Source organism: Echinops telfairi, unplaced genomic scaffold (genome assembly GCF_000313985.2).
Source record: "Echinops telfairi isolate 266 unplaced genomic scaffold, ASM31398v2 ScPeMD7_7469;HRSCAF=8507_1, whole genome shotgun sequence".
NCBI lineage: Eukaryota > Metazoa > Chordata > Mammalia > Afrosoricida > Tenrecidae > Echinops > Echinops telfairi.
In genome coordinates this window covers 144,737,624-144,751,483 of record NW_022111373.1, presented here as the reverse complement: position 1 = coordinate 144,751,483, position 13,860 = coordinate 144,737,624, and the positions used below count along the sequence as shown (strand labels likewise).

Sequence of the window (13,860 nt, the reverse complement as noted above, 5' to 3'; positions counted from 1 at the left end):
AATCCCTAACCATCATGCTGGTTAAGTGTGCTAAAGAACAAACATGGGAGGAGACTGAGTCTTATGGTGAGAGGATCCTGATAGCTGCTCTTCCTATACAACCATGGGCATCTCTGGCAACATATGTTTCAAGAGAGTCTGGGCATGTTCAGTCTATGAGAGTATTCTGAGAGGCTTGCATCCACTGTTTCTTGAACCAGGCTCACAAAACAAAAGTTGTGACACCCAGTCTCTTGCTGCTGCTGCTACTGCCGCTGCTGTAACTCCAATTGAATCATCTCCTGCCCTGTAGCCACCTCCATGCACAACAGAACAAAATGCTCCCTGGACCTTCACCATCCCCACGGTGGGCTACTGTGTGAAATACTGTGGTCCATGGGGTGCTTCCTGCATGGTTTTTAGAACTGGATTCCCAGACCTTTTTCTGAGTCTGTCTTGGCTTAGAAGCTGCATTGAACCCTGCTGACTATCGTGGAAACATACCAGCCTCTGCTGAATGATGGGTGGTGGTTGAGCATGAGGTGTGTTGCCCAGGAGTCAGATCTGTGTCTCTTGCATGGGAGGCAAGAATTCTACACCGGAACCTCCACTGTATTTGTAGTAGCTGGTTTTTCAGAAATTGATTGCCAGATCTTGCCTCCAAGATACCTGTAGGTACCTCCAAGGTTTTTTGTTTTTGTTTTTTGGGTTTTTTTTGGACCTCAGAGCACGGTTTATTATAGGCTGAGGACACAGGTATCCAGTAGCGTTCATAACTGGATCTCTCAGAATGCTAGCTTCTCCACCAACTTGACTTTGTACTTGCGCTTGAATTTGGCTCTCTCCCTCGGCTTAATCATGTTCCTTTTCTGGAAGCTATTGAATTGGTCCTGGAGGATGTTACCCTAGGGCTTCAGGGTCCGGAAGGAGTCTGCCAGCCCCGAGGTCAGCTGCACGTCAATGTCTGGGGCCTGATACTTGAGTCGCCCCAGCCTGTAGGGCTTGTCTGCTGCTCTGCCAGACACTGAGCCACCTGGACCTTGATCCCGCGTGCCAGGAGAGCTCCTGGTGCCTGAGCTGAGCAGCCCCCAGCGTAGCCCGCTTTGCTCTCTAGGTCCAAGCAGCCTTCTGGCGTTGCTGCTCTGTCTTCTTCTGGTTAGGGGCCAGGCGGGTGGGTCTAGGCAAGGCCTGGTCTCCTGTAGTCTCCGGCCCCTGGTTCCCCCGCCCCATCCGACTCGTCCAGCAGTCCCTCACACATCTCTCTCTCTCAAAATGTGGACTCCTGGGTGGCAGCCTGGTCAGCGGTAGGTAGGACCAAACTGCCTCTCCAGCTTCTCTGCCCCCTTCTGCCGCTGCAGCTCCACTTCATGGGCTGCCCGGAGCAGAGTCTGGTGGTCCTCAAAGGTTGGGTTGTAGGAGGCTCCAGCCGGTGTCACCTCCATGGCAGGCACCTGGGGTGGCTTGGTGAGGAGTCTCACAGGTCGCTTGATGCCTTTCTTCTTGGTCTGCTCCAGGAAGAAGGTATCCTGGCCAACCAGCGGTCGGGTCGGTCCAGAGGGTTGTCAGGGGCCCAGACGTCATAGAAGGACCGCTTAACAGTGTCCTGGGGCCCAGGCTTGGCCTTGGCAGTGGGGGGCTGCCAGAGCCGGGCCTGGGCCCTCCACACCTCTCGGGGCAGCTTGCCTTGCTTTGCCAGTGTGTTAAGTCTAGGTACTTCAGAAGAACAAATCCACAGAAACTCGTGTAAAGAGAGAATTTTATATAAAGGTTAACTGTGCATCAAGAAAATATCCTAACCTAGTGCTGCCCAAGCCCACAAGTCCAACATTAACCCATATGTCCAACACCAGTCCACAAAGTCCTCCTCCATCTCACAAAACAGATGCAATGATGCCGACTGCAGGAGGAAAGCCAAGTAAGTGAATGTGTAAACATCTCAGTGCTGGCAGGGGTCTTCACACGGGTGCTCCAGCACCCAGGGCTGCATCGGGGTAGGTTTTGTGGCTTCTCCTCAGAGATGCCTTGCAGGAAGCCAGCCTTGCAAGCTGAAGCAGGGAACTGCTAAGGCAGCTGCACTCTGGTGTAAGCATCACAAAGTAAGAGACCCAGAACTAGAAAGGCGAGGCTCCCTGAGCCATTTATCCCTCCACCCTTCAATTAACCCCACTTGTGTTAATTGGCCAGGTTGGCACAATAAACTAACTCAGCCAGCCTCTCCCATAGCTGCTGTTTCTGCCTGAGCTTCTTGGCGTTGGGGACCTGGTGGGGGAGGACATCTTTGGGGACGGGGATCAAGGATGTGTTCTGAAGTGTGCGCTCAATCTGGTCTGTGCGTTTGCAGCCAAGCACATAACCATTTGCACCTCTAGGGGACTCTTACTCTTCTGCAAACACCTACCAGGAAAAGCCCAAAGTATTGATACAAATATTACTGAAACCTCTGTGACACAAAATTTGAAGCCATTTGTTGTTGTTGTTGTTGTTTAACCCATCCTTCATAAAAGCAAAAGGTTCCTTAGAGACAAGGATGGCAAGACTTTACCTCAAGTACTTTGGATGTGTTCTCAGGAGGCCACCAGACCCTGGAGAAGAACATGACGCTTGGTCAAGTACTGGGTCAGTGAAAATGGGGAAGACTTTCAACAAGATGGATTGACACAGTGGCTGCAACAATGGGCTCAAGTGTAAGAACAATTGTGAAAAGGAGGCCAGACCCGGGCAGGGTTACTTTCTCTTGTGCCTGGGGCCACCATCAGTTGGCACCGACTCAATGGCACCTGACAACAGCCACAAGCCTATACTTCTGGAGGCAGCCTTCCCCACTCCTCTGATCTTTCCCCCAAAGAAGTCTGCACTCTATGATTTGCACCATGTCAAAACAGCCTCCTTGAAGGACTCCGCTTGTGTGCCATATAAACATGCTTTGAGTTTGGACGGATAGTTGTTGTTGTTGTTTTTTGGGGGGAGGGGGGAGCAAGTCTGAAGGAGCAAATTCAGGAGCATAGGGTGGTTCAGGTAAGGCTTCTGAACAAAATCTTCGCAGGACTGGGCTCCCTCCACTTGGGAATGAGCAAGTGCACGGTCCTGGTGGGAAAAGAAACCCTTGCTGCATACGTGTCCCTGACCTTTCTCTCACTCAAGCCTATTCAGTTCTCTGAAAACTTCTGAATAAGCCCCAGTGATCCTCTTGGGTGCTTGGAGAGAATCTATCAAGATGATCCGCCTGGAATCCTCTTCTTCCTCAAAGAATATCCGTCTCCAGAACCTTTTCAGCTGACCTTCTCTCTTCTGAATGGTAGTGACCCCGCAGACCCCCTTGAAGGTCTTTTTTTTAAAAGGTCCCTTACAAGACTAAGACCAGTGTACTATGATGAGAATTTGTCTACAGCCATCCACTGACCACAGACATGTGCAAACAAGTTTTGTGGAATAAGCCACGAAACACGGATGAACTAGAACCCAAGAATAATACTTTTGACTTACCGCCCCAAGCTTTTTTTGCTTTAAAGTGCTATAAGATGTTGGCTCTTCCGGGAAGACCAAGGCCTTTCACCTGCTTCTGTTGGAATCTCAAGTCTGGACGCCAATGTCTTGCTTTCCAGGAAGGAGAGAGAGGACACTTGGAGAACTGGGGCCGGGGGGAAATTGTCTCCACAGAAATGTTGGGGACAATCCTGGCACTGTGGGGTTCTCACTGTTCCTGGGTCCCAGTCGCTTGACTCCCTAACAAAAAGGATTCATTTTACAGGCCGAACAACACTCAGCAAATTGGCTTCTTAGACGCTGTTATCCTTGAGCTGAGACGGGTGAGGAGACACTTAAAACAGGTGCCTTGTAGGCTTCCGAGGGGAAGCTCCAGCTCTGATCTATGCCGTACTTTCACAATATTTGAACTTTCTGTTTCCCCGGGCACCACAGAAGAAGCAGAAGCAGAAGCAGCCTTTGTTGCTGTTGCTCTTAAAACAAAAAGCTGTGTTCTTTATGAATTTTTCACAGCACACATTGGCTTTTGCAGGACCTGCAGACCAGGCGCCTCAGAAGTGGCCACTCACCCTGAAGCTCCACGTGATTCCACTTCTGTTTGCAAACACGAGTGGGACCAGCAGGCCCATCCCTGTCACTTCCCTGCGTCCAGTCCAGGTAGAACACTTGCTGTTGTGCTCACTACAAATGGCTGGGCCACCCTACCTGGGAATACATTTTTCATGAAGCCTGACCACTTTCGGTTTGGTGCAGTGCCCAATTAGTATAGGGTTTCCTACAAGAATCCTCTGCTGAAGAATAATCACCAAGTAACCCCTTTGGCTGGCCCTGGCCAAGGTGGACATCCAGAATCAAGGGCCAGGGCATTGTGGCCACACTGGCACGACTGCATAGAGAAGCAGATAACATATCAAGGATACTACACGTCAATACAGGCATATCAGGCCGCTTTCTCTGAGCCTTCACCTCCAGTAGCATGCTGACAAAGCCAAGAGGCTAGGGGCCTGACATGTATGCCGAGACTGGGAATGGAGGCCTATTGATGGGCTGTATCTCTCATCGGAAGTCATCCCCCCTCTCTGAATGGGAGGGAACAGTACCTGTCTGGGATCAGCCGGGCACTGATCACCAGGAGACAAGAGCTGTCCCCAGCCTACATCCCAGAGGATGGCTGTGGGCTGATAGAATCTACATCATTCGATCACTGACAGCATCCACCGCACCCCTGTCTTCTAGGAGGGCTGCCAGCCCTGGGCGTCCTGCTCTCCATCTGCTCCTCGAGTTCCAGTGGGGAACAAACGAGAGGAAAGGAACAATGCTGTGCCATCAGAGAGGAAGCATCCTCCCGCATAGTCAGAGCCTCTATCGCCCCCCTTCCCCCCAAAGAACGCTGCTCTCTTGCTCTTACACCACAGCGAAATGACAGCTTTGACATCCACAAGGGACTTACATCATGTTCTTTCAAATGTTCTTTGAGATTGGGGGCCAAAAGAAGTCGGAAGGGGCAAAGAAGGACGGGAGGGTGCATGATTTAAGGTTTCCCAACAAAATTCTCCTAGGACCTTTGCTATCCTAGAAAAATGAGCAAGAGCATTGTCCTGATTGGAGGGGGGAAAAAATTCCTTGGCACAGACTACCTGATGTTTCTCTCACCAATGCGTTCTTCTGTTTTTTGTTTTTTGTTGGTTTTATTTTTTCATAATAAACCCCATATGAGTGCGCTGTGTCCCTCCAAAAAAATAGGTCAAGGTCATCCCTTTGTTGTAGTTGTTAGGTGCCATTCTGAGTCAGTGCAGAATTCTTAGCAATCCTAGGTACAACAGAACAAACATGGCCGGTCCTGTGCCACCCTCACACTGGTCCTATTGTTTGAGCCCATTGATGCAGCCATTGCGTCACTCCATCTTGTAGCAGGCCCTCCTCTTTCCCACCACCCACCTACTTCACCAAGCATGACGTACTTTTCCAGGGACTGGCCTCTCCTGACAGCATGTCCAGAGTGGCTGAGACCAAATCTCGCCATCCTTGCTTCTAAGGAGCACTCTGGCTCTACTTCTTCCAGGACAGATGTGTTGGAATGTTCCTTTGCCTTCCCATGGCACTTTCAATAGTCTTCACTAGCGCCACAACTCAAGTGCATCAATTCTGATTCCTTCTTCCTTATTCAGGTCCCACTTTCACATGCTTATGAAGGCAATGGCTTGGTCAGGTGAACCTTAGTCCTCAAAGTAGCATCCTTGCTCTTCAATACTCTAAAGAGGTCTCATGCAGCAGATTTACCTAATGCAATGCATTGCTTAATCTCTTGACTGCTGCTTGCATGAGCATTGATTGTAGACCCAAGCAAGACAAAATCCTGGACAACTTCAACCTTTTTGCCATTTATCATGATGTTAAATACTGGTCCAGTTGTGAAGATTTTGTCTCTTTACCTTGAGGAGGAGGAAGAGGGAGCGATGGAACAGGAGGAGGAATGGGAGGAGGAAGTGGAGGTGGAGGAGATAAGAAGAACAAGGAGAATGTGTTAGTCTGGGTACTTTGGAGAAACAAATCCACAGCAACTCATGTATAAGAGAGAGTTTTATATAAAGAAAATGTGCATCACGAAAATATCCCAACACAATGCTGCCCAAGCCCACAAGTCCAACATTAACCCATTAACCCAACACCAGTCCACAAAGTCCTCCACCTCACAAAATGGAGGCAATGATGCCGACTGCAGGAGGAAAGCTGAGTCAGTAAACGAACAAGCATTTCAGCATTAGCAGGGGTCTCCACATGGCTGCTCCAGCACCCAGGGCTGCATCGGAATAGGTCCATGTAGCTTCTCCTTGGGGATGTCTTGTAGGAAGTCAATCTTGCAAGCTGAAGCAGGGAGCTGCTAAGGCAGCTACACCCTGGTACGACCATCGCAAAACAAGAGACCCGAGAACTAGAAAGGTGAGGCTCACCACCTATTTCTCCCTCCGCCTTTCAATTAGCCCCACATGTGACTATCGGCCAGGCTGGCACAATTAACTAACTCAGAGAAGGAGAAGAAAAAGGACAGAAAGTGAGTGAATAGCAGAGAGACACAGAGATTCCCTGTTCTTCATCAAATATACATATTTGTTGTTAGGTATTGTCGGGTCAGTTCTAACTGACAGAAACCCCATCCATGCACAGGAGAGAAATAGTGCCCCTCCCGCAACAGCACTCACAGAATCACTACCATGTAGGAGCCAGTTTTTTTGCAGCCCTTATCAGTACATCTTCTGGAGTGTCATCTTCTTTTTAACTGACCCTCCTATCCTTTACCAAGCACGATATCCTTCTCCAAGGACTACTTTCTTCTTGTAACATGTCCAAAGCACACGAGACAAAGTCTTATCACCCTTGATTTTTAGGGCGCCTTCTGACTTCACTTCTTCAAAGACAGGCATTTTCAATCTCTGGCAGTCCATATACGTTTAACATTCTTCACAAACAGCAGGGTTCAAATGCATCAATTCTTCTTTGGATTTCATTACTCATTGCCCACTTTTTATGTGCACATTTAAGGAGATTGAAAAATACCATATGTTGGGTTGGTTGCACCTCGGTCCTAATGGCTTCATCCTTTCTTTTTCGCACACTCAAAAGGGCTTGCACAGATTTGTCCAAAGCAGTATGTCACTGGACTTTTAGAGGGTGGCTTCCATGGACGCTGATTGGGCGTCCATGTAAATTTGTGTCTGTCAATTTGCCATGCAAAGAAACAAACTATAAGAGATCATTTGAGCTCAGAAAGCTTTACTTTCCATCATTCATAAGAAAATCTAAGCTCCACAGCCTAGATATTGCTTAAATTTAATATGAGTCAATTAGAGAATGCCTTATGAAATACTGACAGCTACAAACGTGATTTCACTCAATGCAAAAAGGATTATTTGTGTTTCATTTCCTCTGGAGATTTTATCATACTATCCTGGATAACATTAGAAGGTTTTAATACTCACCATAAGACTATGAAGTCTCTCATTGATGTAGACTGAGAATGATTAGCATGGTTCCCATATAGAATGTCTATTGAGGTTTTAACTTTATATGGGGATACAAGATTCCTGGTTGAGACATTTATTATCCAACCTACAGAGCTCCTACTGATGTCTACACTACATGAAACATTAATTCATGATTTTCTTAATATCTTATTGATTTGCCCCCTTCAAAGGCCAGAGGTTTAAAAACCCCATAAAAATGTCCTGGCAATTTATTGCTGTCCCTTTAAAGTATTACAGTAACCTTACAGCTATTTGCTTTCTCCCATTGTCTTCTTACTTAAGGTTGCGGTTCAAAATGACAAATTTACCTTTTCTATGAACTTCGTATGAACTTGTATTTTAAATTTAATATACTGTAAGCGAGCTACCCAAGCACTGTTCTTGACTGGTTATAGATTCATATACTCAATAAAAATATTGCTGAGCCTCTGGCAGGAACCCTAGGGGAGGTCTGACTGTCCACGCCGAGCATGACCCTCCTGACAACAATTTGCATCAGATAATTCTTTACAAGTCATTATCGAACTGGTGCTATTGTTGCTAGCTGCTACCAAATCGGCTCTGATTCATAGGGATCCTGTGCAGACAGAAGGATCCCCTGCTAGTCCTGCACCGCGCTCACAGCTATATCTCAGCCCATTGTGGCAGCCACAGCATCAATCCATCTCACTGAAGTTCTTCCTCCTTTTCAGTGACTCTAATCTACCCAGCATGATGCTCTTCCCTGGGATTGGTTTCACCTGGTAACATGTCCAAAGTACGAGAGACAAATCTCATCATCCTTACTTCTAAGGAGCGTTCTGGCTAGCCCTCTTCCAAGACAGATTGGTTTGTTCTTCTGGCAGTCCGTGGTCATTTCAGTGTTTTCAGGCAACACCCGTGCGTCATGCACATCAGTTCTGCTCCAGTCTTCCTTATCTGCTGTCCAGCTTTCACATGCATATGTGGCAGTGAACATACCATGTCATGGGTCAGGCACGCCTTAGTCAAGATAACATCTTTGTTCTCCAAAGGCCTTTTGCAACCGAATTGTCCGTATCGTATGTCCCTGAAATCCTTTAATGCTGCTTCCATGGGCATTGACTGTTAAATGAAACCGTTGACAACTTCAGACGTTTCTCCATTGCTCATGATATTGTTGTCTGGTCCATTTCTGTTCTTTTCTTATTGGGGATTTCTGTTTGCTTCACGGTGAGGGGCAGATTCGCATTGAAGGCTGTGGTCTTTTATCTTCATTGTTTCACATCCTCTTGGTTTTCTCATCTTTATATGAAAGGTTTTTCTCAGTCTGCCTCCAATGCTGATGGCACCCTCTCCTTCACACAGCCCAAGCTGCTCTGATGATTTGCTTACATTATAGGTTGCATAAATGTGGTGAAAGGATGTAATCCTGACATGGTATCTTTTCTGATTCTCAACCAGGTGAAAGTGAGGAGGAATTGAACTACTTGCTGATGAAGATCAAGGAATACAGCCTTCAGCATGGATTACAACTCAATGTAAGAAAGATCAAAATCCTCACAACTTCACCAATAGGGAACATCATGACAAATGGGGAAAGAGTTGAAGTTGCCAAGGATTTTGTCTTGCTTGAATCCATAACCATTGCTCATGGAAGCAACTCTCGAGAGTCAAAAAAGTGTCAGTGTAAGATATGAAATTGATAATAATTTATAATTTATCAAGGGGCCACAAGGGTGGGAGGGAGGGTGGTAACAGGAGCTGACATCAAGGGTTCCAGAGAAAACGAATGTCTAGAAAATGATGATGGCAACATATGTACAAATGTGCTTGATACAATTGCTGTACAGATTGTTACAAGAGCTGTAAGAGTGCTCGATAAAATGTTTTGGGTTTTTTTTAATCAAAAAAGGAGTAGCATTAGGTGAATCTGCTGCACAAGATCTCTTTTGAGTATTGAAAAGCAAGGGTGTCACTTTGAGGACTAAGGTGTGCCTATCCCAAGCCATGGTATTACTAATTGCCTTGTATGCTTGTGCAAATCGGACATTAACTATGGAAGACCGAAGAAGAATAGACGGATTTGGATTGTGGTGCTGGAGAAGAATATTTAAAGTATCATCGACAGCTAGAACGACAAACTGAATTTCCTTAAAAGAAGTATGGGTCAGAGTTATCCCTCGAGGCCAGGAAGGCAGAATTTCATCTTGCATACTTTAGACATCTTGTCAGGAGAGAGACCAGTCCCTGGAGGACCTCATGCATGGAAAAGCAGAGGGGCAGTGAGGAGGGGAAGGCCCTCAAGGAGGTGGACTGCCATGTGGCTGCAACATTGGACCCAAGCGCAGGAGCAACTGGGAGGACGGCACAGGTCTGGCCGTGTTTCGCTTTCTTGGGCATAAGGCCGCTATGGGTCAGAATGTATGGGTTGGCACCTAACCACAAAAGCAACAACATCTCTCTCTATGGTCTACATGCAGATCCGTGTGAGTACAATGAAATATTTTGGAGTGCCCATTATCTGCAATGTTATACATAATTTGCTATGATCCCCATAGTTAAATACCTAGGCATAGGCAATACAATAAAGGTAAACTCTTTTTTGTCAAGTATTCTCTGCTCTAAGCCAAGATCCCTCTGACATTGAGAAAGATAATGCTCACTGAAAATTCTCGTCTGAACCTGACAGTTCCCGCTCAATGTACTGCTGCAATTGTTTTCAAGTTCTCTTTTGCACCAGTTTGCTTGTCTTGTGATATCGATGATGTTATTGTTAGGTGGCATCAGCGTGGTTCCGCCTCACAGAGACCATATGTGCAACCAAACATAGCACAGTGTACCGCCCTGTGCCATCCTCACTACTGTTATGTCTCAGCCCGTGTGTCAGCCACTGTGTCAGCCCATCTCCTTGATGATTCCCCTACTAAGACCTACTAAGTTTCTCCTTGATGATTCTCCTACTAAGACCTACTAAGTTTCCCAGGCATGATGTCCTTTTCCAGGGACTGATCTCTCCTGAGGGCATGTCCAAAATATCTGAGAGAAACTCTCCATCCTTGATTCTAAGGAATAGTCTGAGTGTACCTTTCCCCAGAAAGATTTGTTGGTTCTTCATGTGGTCCATGGTACTTTCAATATTCTTTGCTACCACCAAAATTCAAATACAGTCTTCCATATTCAATGCCCAACTTTCACATGCATATGAAGTGACTGAAAATACTCAGGTTTCCCTTAGTCCTCAAAGTGACATCCTTGTTCTTCAACACTCTAAAGAGATCTTTTTTACTTAAATCATTTTATTGGGGGTTCATACAGCTCTTATCACAATACATACATACATACATTGTGTCGAGCATATTTGTACATTTATTGCCATTATCATTTTCAAAACATTTTCTTTCTACTTGAGTCCTTAATATCAGCCCCTCATTTTCCCCCTCCCTCTTCACGAGCCGTTGATAATTTATAAATTGTTATTTCTTCATGTCTTACACTGACAAAGGTCTCCCATCACCCACTTTTCTATTGTCTGTAACCCTGGGAGGGGGTTATATGTAGATCATTGTGATCAGTTTCCCCTTTCTCCCCCCCACCATTCCCTTATCCTCCCAGTATTGCCATGTTCATTGTTGGTCCTGAGGGGTTTATCTGTCCTGGATTCCCTGTGTTTCTGGCTCTTATCTGTACCCCAGTACATGCTTTGGTCTAACTGGACTTGTAAGTTAGAATTGGGATCATGATAGTGGGGGAGGGGGGAGTATTAAAGAACTAGAGGAAAGTTGTATGTTTTATCGGTGCTATACTGCACCCTGACTGGCTCGTCTCCTCCTTGTGATCCTTCTGTAAGGGGATGTCCAATTTTCTGCAGATGGGCTTTGGATCTCCACTCCACACTCCCCCTCATTTACATTGATAATGATTTTTTGTTCTGGGTCTTTGATGCCTGATAGCTGATCCCATTGAACCTCATGATCACACAGACTGGTGTGCTTCTTCCATGTGGACTTTATTGCTTCTCAGCTAGATGGTTGCTTGTTTGTCTCCAAGCCTTTAAGACCCCAGATGCTGTATCTGTTCATAGTTGAACATTATCAGCTTTCTTCGACACATTTGCTATGCACCCATTTTGTCTTCAGCAATCATGTTGAGAAGGTGAGCATCACAGAGTGCCAGGTTATTAGAATAAAATGTTCTTGCATTGAGGGAGTACTTGAGTAGAGGCTCAATGCCTGTCTGCTACCTTGATACTTAACATAAATATATGTACATAGATCTAGTTCCCTATCATTATATATAAATATATTTACATATGCATATGCATGTATTTAGACCTCTATAAATGCCCTTTGCCTCCTACTTATTTCCTCTATTTCCGTTTACTTTTCCTCTCAGTTACATTGCTCCTGATCAAGCCCTGCCAAGCATCCTATGCCCTCCTCGCCATAAATTTTAGATCACTTATTGTTCCCTTATCCCTGGGTTTGTTAACACCCACTTCCTTTCCCTCCTCCCTTTCTCTCATGCCCCCCAGCCCCACCCTCGGAACCATCGGTCCCCTTGTTTTCTCCTCCAGATTGTTTATCCCCCCTATCTTATCTAGATAAACATGGAGACAATAATAAGTACAAAACCAAAGCAGAGCAAAACAAAACAACAAAAGGAAACCAAACAACCCCTTATGCAGCAGATTTTCCCAGTTCATATATCCTCTAATGTCCGGGCAGCTGCTTCCATGAGCATTCATTGTGGATCCAAGCCAAACAAATTCCTTGACACCTTCAGGCTTTTTTCTGTTTACTGTGTTAGCTATCGATCCAGTTGTGAGGAGTTTGGTTTTCTTTACTTTGAGTTGCCATCTAAAGTTTGCGGTCTGTAATCTTCATCTGCAACTGCTTCAAGTCGTCCTTGCTTTCAGCAGAGCAGGTTGTGTCGTCTGCACACTGGAGCGTGATCATAAGCCTTGTTCTGATCTTGATGCCGCTCCTCCTTCACACAGTCAAACATTGGTGACATTATGCTGTCATTTCCATGCTCTGTGAGATGGGCTTTCTTTTCAAACAGGCACAAACTGAGTCACTTCCATTCGGTGGGTCAGGTAGCTGTCTTCCAAATTTGGGGGCATGAATGAAGGGGTGCTCCCAACATTGTATCCAGGTGTTTTGCTGTTGCCAGGTGCCAACAAGTCAATTCCAATATATAACATAGCGAATGGTCCTGTATACAACAGAACAAAACACCACCTGAGCCTGGGCCCTCCTCCTAAGTGTTCTTATGTGTGAACCCTTTCTTGTAGCCACTGTGCCACTACATCTTGTCTAGGACTTCCCTCTTTTTTGCTGCCCCTTTACTTTGCTAAGCATGATGTCCTTCTCCAGGGACTGGTCTCTCCTGACAACATGCCCAAAGCCCGTGAAATGAAGCCTCGCCATCCTTGCCTCTAAGGAGCATGCTTGCATCCTTTCATAGAAGTTTCTTAACTGGCATTCCATGAATTCTTGGTGCCTTGTATTTCACCAATGTCTTCAGTATAGCTTAGATTTTTTCTTTCAACACCATCAGTTCTTGGTCTCATGCTACCTCGTGAAATGGTTGAGAGTTAACCAATTCTTTTTGATACAGGGACTGTGTATTCGTTCCATCTTCTTATGTTTCTCTGTGCCTTATCTTCTCTTTATATCTCAATGTTGAATGTAGGTTTAATACATAACCTACACTGATATGGTCTCATTTACATACAAAGAAAGTCCTATTCCTAAGGGGATAGTATTGACAGGTATCAGATTTATAGCACATATTTGGGGGCATGGGGGGGAACACATTCAATCCATAACTCAGTGTCACTACTACTTCCAAAGAAACTGAATATCTGATTCACTTTCAGCATACAGGGAATGTAGCAGAAAGTTGTGAGCAGAAAATCATGAGCCAAGAGACTAAAAATGGAAACCATGTTGTCATTTCAGGGAAAACATTTGTTACTACAATGGACAGGTGAAATACTAAATGTATTTTTAATTATGTTATTTAGCTTGAATAGGCACAGACATACACATTTTAATTAACCTGACCAGGAAAGTAAATAATCTCACATTAGAATTCTCTTTTAGACTCCAAGGTGTAAAAAGCCAGGGTTGAGGGGGGTTGAGAGCAAAGAAAGCTGGATTCTTGGGAAGAAAACTGTAGCTCCATCTCGGGAGAAATACTTAATTCCATTGTGGGGGAGGGATGAGTGCTGGCCAGTAGGCAAGGTGTGCTTCTCCCCCCACCCCCTTTCCTTTTTTAATCTTTAGCTCAGGCTCTAACTGAGCAAATCTCAGAGAAGCTTAGAGATAAGAATATTGACCGTCTGAAAATAGTGTTTTTCTCAAGGCTGCATAGTTGGACTAGAATCTCGTCTTCCCTCTTTTAAGTGGAT

The 13,860-nt window shown here is 45.7% G+C and overlaps 1 pseudogene; it reads right to left on the bottom strand.

Annotated features, from left to right (window-relative positions):
- Positions 1-749: 749 nt before the first annotated feature.
- Positions 750-13,860, bottom strand: part of LOC101662716 — a 138,330-nt pseudogene continuing 125,219 nt past the window's right edge.